The sequence below is a fragment of the Pogona vitticeps genome, chromosome 1, assembly GCF_051106095.1.
Source record: "Pogona vitticeps strain Pit_001003342236 chromosome 1, PviZW2.1, whole genome shotgun sequence".
Lineage (NCBI taxonomy): Eukaryota > Metazoa > Chordata > Lepidosauria > Squamata > Agamidae > Pogona > Pogona vitticeps.
In genome coordinates this window covers 253,587,516-253,600,608 of record NC_135783.1, presented here as the reverse complement: position 1 = coordinate 253,600,608, position 13,093 = coordinate 253,587,516, and the positions used below count along the sequence as shown (strand labels likewise).

Genomic DNA, 13,093 nt, shown 5'->3' with positions numbered 1-13,093 from the left:
AGGTGTTTTTGAAACTAACTCAGATGGAAATAGAACACAAGAGACACAAATGTCTGACTAAACTGCATTTCGAAAGGTTTACTATTTAATAGTAGCTGTGAATATTCCATGGATTTCCTGGTTTGGAGAGATCAGAAGACTGACAAAGGTCAATGAGCAGTTTCATATGGTCTTCAAAAAAATTATTTCCTTAGCATTCTCAAAGGAGGACAGATCAGACACTGAAACTCATAGAACATCTAAGAAGCAGTAAAAGGTTGAGGGGAAGGGAATCAAAGCATACAAATTTTGAAGATTACTCCATAGAATAGAAATGATGGATGGAAAATATCTATTAAATGTCAACTATACTAAGGTCATAACAGGACTATTCCCATACTGTTTCACTCTTTTTTCTTTGTCTAATATTGTTTTAATACCTATAAGGGTTGTGATTTCTAATCATAAATGTTCAGTTTCCATCCCACCTGCCTTAGTTTTTCCCCTGTTTTATGCAGATGAATGGTAATCACATGTAAAGAATGACAATACTCTCTTCAGATTAAAGGTATCATTATGAACACAGGCTTTGTTCAAAGAAAGATCAAACATATCCATACATAAATGGCCTCAATTTAAAAGCTGCTAGAACACATTATAACTAAGAGATTCAAGGCAGCAAACTAGAATTCCACAACTGGTCCTTTCAGACTGTTTAATTAAAGCATAAGGAGTGTTTACTGGGGGTGAAATTAAGCAGTAAGAAAACTTCTCCATTTAGAAATACCACAGCCATTTTTAAAATTATTAAGATGTATAAACTTACTAGAACAAGCACAGGAGTTTGTTGATGTCAGAAACCGCTCTCAGTGGTCCAAAATAATAATTGACTTTTCTTGTACAACTGTTGAGAGAGGGGGGGGAGAAAGGGGGAAAGTGGGTTATGAAAGAATGATAAAGGATTTCACTGCAGCTATTTCTCTAACACAGCACTTTGATGCATCTAATGTTTTTACTTGTCTTTCAATTTGCTTTCCACTCTACTTGTAGGCCTTTTCTAGAACTACAATATATTTCTTATAAGACACGGCAAAGCAACTCTAAGAAAAAGGGCAGCTGTGCACATTACGGTTTATGGATATTTTTACTTGCGCCCACTTTTAGAATAATTTTATTATCTTGTGAATGGATAATTAACAAATGCAGAATTCTAATTTGCATCTTAAAGTGAAAGAGCAAAATGTATGTGCACATCAGAAGTTCACAGCTTCTTAAGGCATATGTCTTTTTAATGATGTAAACCACCTTGGGTCCCTTTTAATGAGAAAGATGGGGTTAAAATATTTTAAATAAATAAGGCTATCCTAAGCTTTACTCGTTTCAAAACACAAATAAAGTTCTATTCCATACTTAGAGATATAAAGCCCAAATAGCTTGGATCGAAGTTATCTCAATGACTGGGTCTCCCTCTATGAGCCTGCCCACGTGTTAAAATCATCAGGAGAAGCCTTTCTCTCGGTCCCACCACTTTCACAGGTGCATCTGATGAGGACACGGGACAGGACCTTCTCTGCTCCCAGACTTTAGAACAACCTTTCACAAGCAGGCAAAGGCCTTTTTCTTCAGGCAAGCTTTCCCTCAGTGACTGGCTGCCTGAGTGGGGGGTTTAAATGGATTGGTGTGCCTTATTGCTTTGAATGCAGTTTTCGTGTTGCTTTTGTTTACTGTTTTTTAATGTGATATTTGATCCTTTTTAATATTTGTATACTCAGCATGTTTAGCTTTAAATATTGTCTTCTAGTGATATGAGCCACCCTGGGTTCTTTTTAAGGAGAAACGTGTGGTAACAATAGAATGAATAAATAAATAAATAAATAAATAAATAAATAAATAAATAAATAAATAAATAAATAAATAAATAAATAAGGCTACTCCCTGAGGAAAATAATGATCACTGAATATCAGTAGAAACACATGATCATGCAACTAACTTACAACTGGATATGATCTAATTTCCCTGCCTGCCAGCTTTATAGCCATTCAATTTCAGTTTGCCATTACCCTATTGGCTGTCCTGTGCTGCTATTATCACTGGAACGTTGTATCTAAAATAAACCCACTTTTTCAACCTAACTCAGATTTCAGTGTTACCAGCAGTTTACATTGTGCCTGAATCTGCAAATTGGGCCTAGCATGGAAAACACCATTCTGTCATTGAATTTTCATTTTAGAAACAGAATCAAAATGTTTTTATGCATCATAGGTAATACAGCAACAGCTCTAAGTGGACGATCAAAAATCACTAGTGTAATACCATTGGCATTAAGGGTCAAACCAGGTGATTCATGTAAAATATTGCTAGAATTCAGAATGCTTTAACTGCTGAAAAATGTACAAGTATCACCGCATGTTTTTTCACATCTCCCAGTATCTTGCATATTTGTTTTGCTTTGTGATGAATCATTAAGAGGAAAAAGTGGGCTTTAAAAAAAAAAAAAAGCTGATTGCTCTTGCATGAAAACTCTGAGGAATCTAATCACTGAACCTTCTAACACTTTGCTACCTATATGTTTATTTTGACTCTAAAACTGCAGCAATGGTCCACAAAACAGGAACAAGTCAAAAGAAGAGAGGAGATATTACCATGTTGCATACACAGATAAACACTGATGTGCTCATCAAATTTTTTCACATTTCTTTCAGGTTCTTTTGGGTAGGTGTCTCTTTCATTTTTCTATTTTCTGTATACTTGTCCTTTTGTTTTACATAAAAGGGAAAGACTCTTTTAGGTTTCCTACTTGTGTTTGATGATTTGTGTTTTCTGGCACTCCAAAAGCCCTAAACAACTATTTGAAATTAACTCAAAAAAAAAAAAAAAGCAAAGACAAGGCAACAGAGAATCAACCTATTCCAAAAAGCAGGCAACTATACATGAGTAAGAAAAATAATTAGACCAAATGCAAGCACCCACCAACACCAATCCTACACACAGACCATATTATACCTCATTCACTCACCCACCAATTTAAAATGCAGTAAAACATCCAAATACTGTATTAGAAAAGAGAAAACTGCAATGTGAATCCAGTGCCACCCATCTAGCACAACAGACCCAACAGGAAAAAGGGATGGAAGCAGTAAACCAACACAACAGAAAAAAAAGGCAATGGAGAAGACAGCTAAGCCCCACGGCCTGGGAAGCAGAGACACCCACTCACCAAATCTACAGCACAACACCAAGGACAAGACTGAAATGCCCCTAGCTGTGCCCAACCAACAAGTGCAAACAAATTGACAGAATGAGTCCATCCCCCAGCCTGCCCACCTCCAAAGAAGCAAACAGAACAGTTTACCAAAGCACCCATCAAAATACATAAATTTAACAGAATAAATCCACAGTATTTTAACCAAATAGCACTTTTTAATAAACCCAATCAAACAGGTAAACCACCCACCCCACTCTCATATATGGGGGGATCTCTCTCTCACTCACTCACTCACTCACTCACTCACTCACTCACTCACTCACACACACACACACACACACACAGCCCCTCTCTCATTATGCTTGTGAAGAAGCCTTCTAGGAGTTTTAGTCCAAGAACATCTGGAAACCAGTAATTTAGAGAATTCACATTTGGTAGTTAATAAAAGAATATTAATTACATGAACGAGAGCTTCTTTCGTGTTTTTAGTCTTTCATGTTGACACAAAGGCCCATCTCTACTTATAATGACTAGGGAGGAATTTTGCTTACACTTGACATGCTATCTTGCACTTTTTCCAAATACGCAAAAGACTGATATCCTTGCAGTTGTACACATTCCACCCAAATGCATTATTTGGAACGACTGCTTATGCTGAAATTTGAAAGCTGGCGTTTAGGTACACCATAAGGACTTTTTCCCCCACTAAAGGTCCACTACACATCTAGGTAATTCCACGTTTTTTGCAGCTATTGTATTTGATGCTGTTTTTCATGCCATTAATATTGTGTTGTTTTAACAATGCAAATAAGTATTTTTAATTAAGGCTATAATAAATATTATCTTGACATATTTGTTACATTTGAGTTAGTAAATTACCTAATAAGGGTAGTTAAGGCAAGTTGGAAAAAAATCTAATTACTCAATAAAATTGTCAAGTGCACCAAATTGCCCTACACTCAGATTATGCTCTGTTTGTACCAGCAGTTTTCAGTGTTAAATTGTAACATTTCTCAAGGGGTCAGGAAACCAAGATAAAAAAGCTGGTACCAGGACGTTCCGAGACCTGAATCATATGAAGCTGTAGTATTGTCTCTGCCATGTTTTGCCAGCCCATATATCAGACTAGCACCAAGAAAGGTTAGTAAACTATTCCATAACTATCTTTATTTCATGTCGAAATGTAATGTGAGTGTTTCCTGAGAAGACGAAGCTGTCCGGCAAATTCTTAAGCCCTTTTGGAGAGAAAGGGTAAAGTCTTTGTGCTAAATACCATGAGTAGAATCACCGTATAAGGCAGAAATCAGCTGAAACCAACTCTCAGTTTTAAATACATCAGCTCATAACACAGTGACACCTTTGAGAAAATAAATTAATAGAAGTGAGGAAAAGGTTTGGGAGATGGAAATGCCAAAAAAAGAGAGATCTCTCTGTCCTCTTCTCCCTGTTCATGCCATCCTTAATACCACTGACCTGCTAGTATAAATCTGCAGATTGTATTTCTCTGCTTTTGGAGAATAGTTTTAGCTTAAAAACAGACTAGGCTAAATTTGGCTCTGGCATGGGGAGATTGAAGGATAGTCTTTATCCCAGCCTTTAAAGCTATGTTAGGCCCAAGAACAGATTACTCTTTTCATAGAATTAATGTAAATTCTGCAACAAAGCCCACTGAAGCCAACTGAACAGATGTCAGGAGCTTATTCACACTACCAAGGTTATCTGTGTCAAGCCATACATGCTCGTTCTGTGGTTACACAATAAAATCACGGTTCAAATCAATGTTGCACAGACAGTGAACATGTTTCTTGCTGTTGAGACTGAAAGAAGATAAATGTTGCTTTGAGAAAAACAACAGGCTGCAAATTGACATGTCCACCTTAACTGCAGAACTGCTTAAAAACCTTTCCTCTATGTATGGTGCCTGCTGCTGAAGTGTCCTCTCCCACATTGCAAGACCCTCCTCATCTACCACCATATACCCAGGAAGGGAAAAGCCAGGATGGCAGGCAGGCAGGCAGAAAGATCCAGGTGGATCAGTATTGTCTTAAATGTGTGGTTTTCAATATATCGCTTGCCAAGTGTAGAAATACTATGAGCTGTTTTGAGTACTCCAGTCTAGATATGAGATATGCATAATCCTCAACTTTCCTCCCATCTTCCAGTTTTTTGGCCATGCACAGACAATAATGTTTTAGAGTCATTGGAGTCATTATTATTGCCTGAGATCAATACCTACCAAACAATCACTTCGCAATTGTCTGGAGGGTCATAATCAGTCCTTTGGGAAAAGACTGAGCTAAAATAGGAACAGAGCACGTCTGCCTTTTCTTTGTCTTCTGATATCCTTTTCCCATCTCCATCGAGTAGCTGACCCACTGTTTCTTTTGTCTTTTGCTACGCATGTACCTGAAGAATTCTTTTTTGTTGCTTTTAGTTTCTCTAGCTAGCCTCTGCTCATTCTCAGCTTTTGCCCTTCTAATATGATCCCTGCAATACTTGTCTATACTCTCCCTTTGTGGCCTGGCCTTCCTTCCACTTCCTATATGTGTCTGTTTTTGTTTTGTTTTGTTTTCAGGTACTCTGAAAGCTCTTTGTGAAGTTACACCAGCCTTTTTTGCTGTCTCCCTCCCCCTTTTTTTCTTTTGAAATTGTTCGTATTAGTGCATTTAGAATTTCCATTTTAGAAACTTCCATCCTTCTTGGATTCCTTTTCTTGTTAGGATTTCTTGCCATGGAAGCTTGACTTCATTCTAACCAACAGAAACTACTTGGTGGAAGAACTGACAATAAGGGGAACGCTGCACGGGAGTGACCATGTTCTACTAGAATTCTTGATTTCAACTCACAAGAACCTAGAGGACTTCAGCGATTATTATCCTTATAAGGTAGGTAGGAGTGGCCAAAAACAGCAAGCAGACTTTTCACCTCCAGCTCTAGCCACAGACTGAACTGGGCCTGAAAACGGGCAGAAAGAAGCAATTAGAAATCAAAAGGAGAAGTACCTTGACAATTCAATCCAATCAAATTAAAGCAAAATCCATAATTCCTATAGGCCTCCAGGGGGAATAAAATATTTGTTTCTGCAAAACAAAAACAAAAACTAAATATTGGGGCAGCATGTAGGGCTCTCTGGGAACCCAGATGGAACTGTAGTTCGTCCCTTGCACATCTCCACTCTCTTTAAGGAGACTGGAAGCAGTTTGCCATTCACAAACTCTCATCATTTAGTTGTTTACAGTTAAGTGAAGGGAGAACAGGTGAAATATGTTCTTGTGTCGCCAGACTCACCCCCCACCCAGCCCCTCTGTATAACCATTTGGATAACAATGTATAATGCAAAGAAGAGTGTTAACTTAGCTTTCTATTTCACTGATATAAGAAAACAGTATTTTGGCACCTGAAAGAAAATCAAATTCTTTTGTTTTGGTTTGTTTTGGTTTCTGTAAAAAGCTTTTGCCGACTGACTGGAGCCCACAAAACTTACTGTGACAAGCTGTGACAACAGAAATTAAAAAGTAAACCAAGTAGGCAGTATCTCATGTTACCTTTACAGGTTTCTCCAATGACACATTCACTTTACACAACTCTTGCATAAACCTGTGCTTTTCTATTAATTCTTTGTGACTTTGCATGCTGTTCTTTTTTTCTTTTATAACATGCTACTCTCGACAATGAAGAGGCCCCTTCGAGGCACTTTACAGCATCAGACTTCAACATTTGGCTGCTCTTTTACCTCACATACTGACTCAATTTCAGGGCACTTTCTAGAACTTAACATGGTGATTTTCACATGGGCAGCTGAATTTTGGAAGCCGATTACTGAGGCATCACTAGCAATACAGTTGTCCATGGATCAAGATACTAGAAAAGACAGAATGAAACAATTTGCTACCTTGTCTGCCTTCTTGCTTCCTCTTTAAAAAAAAAAACACACACCACAGCAAACTAAACGTATCTCCTATTTGGGTCTTTTTTTACTTCTTTCCTCTGCAATCCAACCCACAGGGTTCCCTTCCCCCAGCATCATTGCTACTGACACTTGCTTTCTTTTGAAACGTTGGAAACCAGGTGCACTAATGATCCCCAAAATGTCAGGACTGACATTATTCTAGTTTCCTTCAAATCTACCTATAGTAACACGTTATCTCAGTCAAAGCAAGGAAATAATCGTGTGCTTTGCATGAGTGGAAAATGAGATTGTTAAAAAATACACACTGTACATAACCATTAATGCAAGCAACAAGAATTCTTAGACACAGACAAAACATATAACCAGCGTTTTAAAATGTTATGGGGTTTTTGTTGTTTTGTTTTGTTTTGGAATCACAGTCTTCTAAATTCACCAATCAGCACAGCAACTTGCCACCCTAGTTGGGAGAGTCTGAGAGCTGTAGCCCTAAAAGGTAAACTACTCAGAGATCTGACACATGCATGTGTCTGCATATTTGCAGCCTGAGGTGGAGAAGGAAAGACCAACTCTTCTGCTTGATAGTACTGAGGAAGAAGGAAAGGGAAAGACCAGGCCACTAGCCATCCACTGCTTCACTGAATGTCATTTAGCAAAAGCAGTCATAATAGAAATCCTTCCCATGTGTTAGAGCAAAACTCGGGTAAGGACTGAGAGATTCCATACCAACACCTGACTATGAAGCATCTTAACCAAGCTTCTGGAATGCAGGTGCCAACTTGTCTGAGTGCCTCTTCATCAGAACAACCCGCCCCACCTGCACCTCATATACTGGGATGTTACACGAGGCCACCCTGAGGGAGGCCTGGAAATCAACAACACAAAACCAAGCTTTCTCTGTAGGACTCATATCATTATGGAACTTTCTCCCAAAAGAGGTGCAACTAGCCCTTTTCTTCCTTGGCCTCAGAAAACAACTCAAAATGTAGCTGCTCACACAAGCCTTTCAGAGCCTTGCCCCAGACTACTTTGATTTTTTATCACCGATACTCTGTGAATTTTGGAATATCTTTCTACCTACAATAGATGGTGGCAAAACAGTGGGTCTGGAAACTGAGTTTGCATGGATTTAAACAAAATAAATGCTGAGGAAGACTGCAGCAATGTGCGTATTTGATCAGCAGCAGTATCCTTGTCTCAAGTATTCTTCCCCTTCTGTCCTAGAGCACAAGGTTAAGACATGCAATATGTCTCTGTCTTTAACCTATCCCATCAATATCCGCTGCATCATGGTGATGGAAGAGTCATCACTATTGACTTCCACTCAAGACAAAAGACTGAATGTCTAAACTCACAGACAGCTATCTTTATTGATTCATAAATTATCTGTGTGTTCCACTTGCAACAGGGCATATTCAAGACCCACCCACCCCAACCCTATCTTCCTTATACATTTCACACTCTACAGCTGAAGCAGGAACATTTCCCAATTCTATTTACCCTTCCATCCATGGTGTTTCAAGAAGATGCTGCTCTGGGAGCGCACGAACATCACACTTAACATGCCGAAATAAAAACATGCTGATGATGACACAGACTGTGTTTACAAGAAGAGCGATCACAGGCTGTGTTGGTTCAGTGGAAGACACAAATCTTAATTTCTTAATTCAGTATATATACTAGAATAAGGACAAACATGTTCACACACATAAATGCATGTACATTTTAAGAGGGAAAGTGTTGCTGGGTTGGCAGTGAGGAAAAACCTCCAAGCACTGTATTATCTCACCCAATATACCAGTGAAAATTCTCAGTCATCCAGCTGAGGTTATCTGGAAGTTGAGTCATGGCAACTGGACTTCTTTCTTATTAGGTTGAAACATTTTGCTACTCATCCAAGTAGCTTCTTCAGTTTGAGGAGAGTTGGGAGGAGACATCTGATATATCCTCCACATTAGTTTCTCTTCCCCCTGGTCTGAATAGACTTGTTAGATGGACAATGGACTGGGGGTGAGGGATAATCCCATCTCTGCAGTCTTTCTCCACCCATTGTCATGGGTCATTAACAGTCATTAACAGTGGTCTTTCTGGTGTGTGGTCCTGATATATAGATATACACACACACCCCGGGAGGGTGGGGGCAGTCTGCTTAATTAACTTACTTTCTCCTCGCCCACTGCCATTTCTTGCTAAAAATCGTCTGTTCTGCTCACACATTAAAAAGAAAAGGTGCACTCTAGGTACAACAAGAGCAACATTGGTCTGTGATGATCCATCTGCACATTTGGATATAGCTCAGAAGTGTACCTGAAATTACTAATGAATTGTAAGGTAATTTGCCCCTGCCTGAAACCCTGAATTACTTCTCTCATTGTTTTCTTCTCCAATGATGCATCAAAACTTAAACTCTTTCAAACAATAACATGTGTAGTTCAAACTGGCTTATTCTTCTGAGGTACAGGTTTAAGACAATCCGGAAGGTGGGGGTGGCTGCTAAGTAATTTTCTGATTTTTTTTTTCACAGTCCAGCAAAACTGCCAAACACTGGTACTCTGGGTCTTAGTGACTCATAAAAATAAAATAAAAATCACTAAAATCTCAGCATTTTATAGCATTAATTGCAGCAGAAACTCAATCCTTTCCACATGTATTTGCCTGCTTAAAACATTCCCTGCATGTTTTAACATTTCCCTGTTTAAAAATAATACCCTCTGTGTCGCTGAAGACTAAGCCTCTGAGTCACCTACTCAATCAAATTTAGGTTGCTGCTCTTTAGGCCTCTTCCACTTCATTGTCACTCTGGGAGAACTACAGATCTGTACCAGTATTTGATCCATAAATAATCAGAGAAGATGGAGGACAACTAGTTATCTTTGAGGGAAAATAATCTGCCATTATTAATGTGGACAATTAGAAACTCTAGGCAAGCTCCCAGAAAACCCAGGCTCCCTTGAAACAATTCAAAATTACTAATTCTTCAAAAGGAATTTGTTCTTCAAAAAGAACCTGCAAGGAACATGCAGGCGGGTATTCTCTAACATTTCAGACCCTCTCACTGAATACTCTTTGCAAACAGTACGTTTTAATGCATATATGTATAAATAATTCTAAACCTTATTTTGCCTTACATCTGTTCTAGGACTGGCATAAAAATCTGGTGTGCTACCAATTCAAAGTGTCCTTTAGACATTTTTAGCCTTCCATTTAGACACAAGAGCACAGCCAGTGCTCAAGCCTTTGGTATTAAGTGCCTTTTAGTATTTTTATCCTCTCTGGTTCCCTAACTATAAGTGGGAGTTCCAATGACAGGAAAAGTTTAAGGATACAAGAAGGCAGGCTCAGGTCTGTCATGAAAACTATAATTTCCTCAGTGTTGTTGTTAACATCTCTGTTCATAGAAGCAAGCACACTGACAGGCAGAGCACAGAAGGGCAGTGTGTCCATAGACAGCCATTCTCCCCTTCTGTTACAGCCAGGTACAGGGTTCTTAATAGTTTCCAACAAACTGCTGGCATTGGGACAGAATTTGAGGGTGGGAGTAGGGGGTACATTTAAAAGCATGCAGCATGTCCACCAATGTACTCTATGGATGTTTCCTGAAGCAAAGGAGTCTGTAGTGCTTGGGGCTTTCATTCACAGTTTTACAACAGACTTCCTTGCACACTCCCGCACACTTCTCCAGCATTTGCCCCACTACCTAATATCAGCTTTGCACTATTATGTCCCATTTGCTGTTAATTCTATTTTAGCTAACTAAACCATGGACCTATGCTCTGTTAAAAAAGCTATAGGCTGGACAAAAAAACATTTTTCCTATGATCCAGCCATGGTTACAGAACCACTCCGTGCCTTTGGAGTGCTGTTTTCTATACAACAGGGGTCATCAACACCCGGTCCGTGGCCCACTGCCGGTCCACGGGCTGGCTGGAACTGGGCCACGGACACGGATCTCCCCCCCACTCGGGGGGGACATGTCACCCACATAGGTGGGCGTGTCTCACTTGCTCGTAGTAACCATTCCCCCAATGCCCCTTGTGGGGCAGTCCGCATGGGAAGTGCCAACAGCCAGCCATAGGGCTCAGTGCCACCCCACCCAGGGCAAGTGGATGGGCAAGAGTGAGCGCCAGCGATCCTACTGCTTTCTGCCTGGCCAACCCTTCCCGGGAAGATGTGGGCCGGGCCGGATCGCATGGGATGCTGCTGCTTGTCCGCAGAACTTCCGCCTTCTGGGGCCTCCTGTCCAAGCCTCGCTCCTACACTTGTGGTGGCGGCATGGCCACCCACCCACGCTGAAGTGAGTCTGGGCCACCACTGCCCTGAAGAAGGAATGAAGGATACCGGCCCTTCTGGGAGAGAGCCTGGCTAGGACAGGGAGAGGCAGCGGCAGGGCCCCCCCTTCAGAGCTTGGAGGCGGATCCGTCCTCGGCTCCCCCCCCCCCCCGTGTTGCCATCCCTGGGAAGGGGAAGAGGAACCCGGTGCACCTCCGCCCCGTTGCCCTGGGATCCTTGGCGGAGTGGGAAGAGGAAGCAAGGGGGAACCCCAGCGTGTCAGGCCTAATCCTGCATCGACCTCCCATTCCACACCATCACCTCCCCTCCGCTCTCCCTGGGCGGCCCTTCCACCTGCAGGCCACACCACGCCGGCCCTGCTGGGAGAGAGCCCAGCTTGGGTGGGGAGGGGCAGCAGCAGGGCCCCCCTTTTGGAGCTTGGAGGTGGCCGGAGGCTGGTAGCGCTGGCCTCTTGGGACCTTGGCCAGGCAAGAGGCCGCCTGGGCACACAGGGCAGGCGCCCAAGGGCGCAGCTCAGCACGATGTCCCCGCTACTATTATGACTACTACTACTCCTGAGGTGTTGCAAGGCAGGATCCGTGTTCTGGATTTAAAAGCATGGAGGAAGGTGCACCTCGACGGCCGCAGGCTGGCATGGAAGGGGGAGTGGAGGACTCCTGCACGCTGGCACACACTGGAGGGCCAGTTCCTTCTCCCCCCCCCCCCTTCAAAAAGCAGGGGAGAAAAGGTGGTCCCCAGGAGGCTGAGGAGGCTTGGGACCGGTAAGGTGCTGATTTAAAAAAAAAATTGGGTCGCTTTTGTTTTGTGGGGGGGAGGATTGAGGGTCGGTGTTTTGTTTTTTGGTGGGTTTTTGTTTTTGCAGTCCCAGCATGGAACTTGCTATGTTTACGTATTTTTATTTTGTTTTGTTTTTTACCATAGCGCCCCCCCCCCCGCTTGGGAACAACAAGAATTAAAGTTAATAAAGTGTGGCCCTAATATTCTGGGGTGGGGGTTGGGGACAAAGGACACAATACATGTAATGTGTTTGATTCATAGCTATCCTCCAACAACCTACTGCATAACAAGTACCCCCATGCATAGACATCCCCCCCACACCCCCATTCACAGATGGCAGTGGCAGCAGCCCCCCCCACACCCCGGTTCTTGGAAGAATGGTCTTCAACAAAACCGGTCCCTGGCATTAAAAAGGTTGGGGACCACTGCTATACAAGACAAATGAGCAAATGGGAGAACAATATTCATTCTATTCTTACTCCAGAGCAGAATAAGAGAGCATTCCAACACCCCCTGTTGAGGCTCTCATATAAAATCAAGCACAATGTGTTTCTATGCTTGTGCTGTACTGCTGCAGAACCTCCTAGTGATGTTCACTCATTTTGTTCTTCTTGGGTAAAAGTAAACAATTAACAGTTCTGAGAGCAGATATCAGAACCACTTCAACCGGGTCTGTTTTCCAGCTCATGAAATAGGAAAAGAATTTTCCCACTTCAAAGGCTTGTTTGTGATGTGTGTTTAGTCGTTTAGTCGTGTCCGACTCTTCGTGACCCCATGGACCAGAGCACGCCAGGCCCTCCTGTCTTCTACTGCCTCCCGGAGTTGTGTCAGGTTCATGTTGGTTGCTTCGCAGACACTGTCCAGCCATCTCATCCTCGGTCGTCCCCTTCTCCTCTTGCCATCACACCTTCCTAACATCAAGGTTTTTTCCAAG

At 41.7% G+C, this 13,093-nt stretch overlaps 1 protein-coding gene across 4 annotated transcripts in view; it reads right to left on the bottom strand.

Moving 5' to 3' along the window:
• TSPAN4 (tetraspanin 4) overlaps positions 1-13,093 on the bottom strand; it is a 744,385-nt gene that overhangs the window by 597,345 nt on the left and 133,947 nt on the right. For all 4 annotated transcript variants that reach the window (XM_072985627.2, XM_078383668.1, XM_072985626.2 and 1 more), the window contains exon 2: positions 806-883. The gene's annotated coding sequence lies outside the window, so the exon portion shown is untranslated. The remainder of the gene's footprint in view (positions 1-805; positions 884-13,093) is intronic.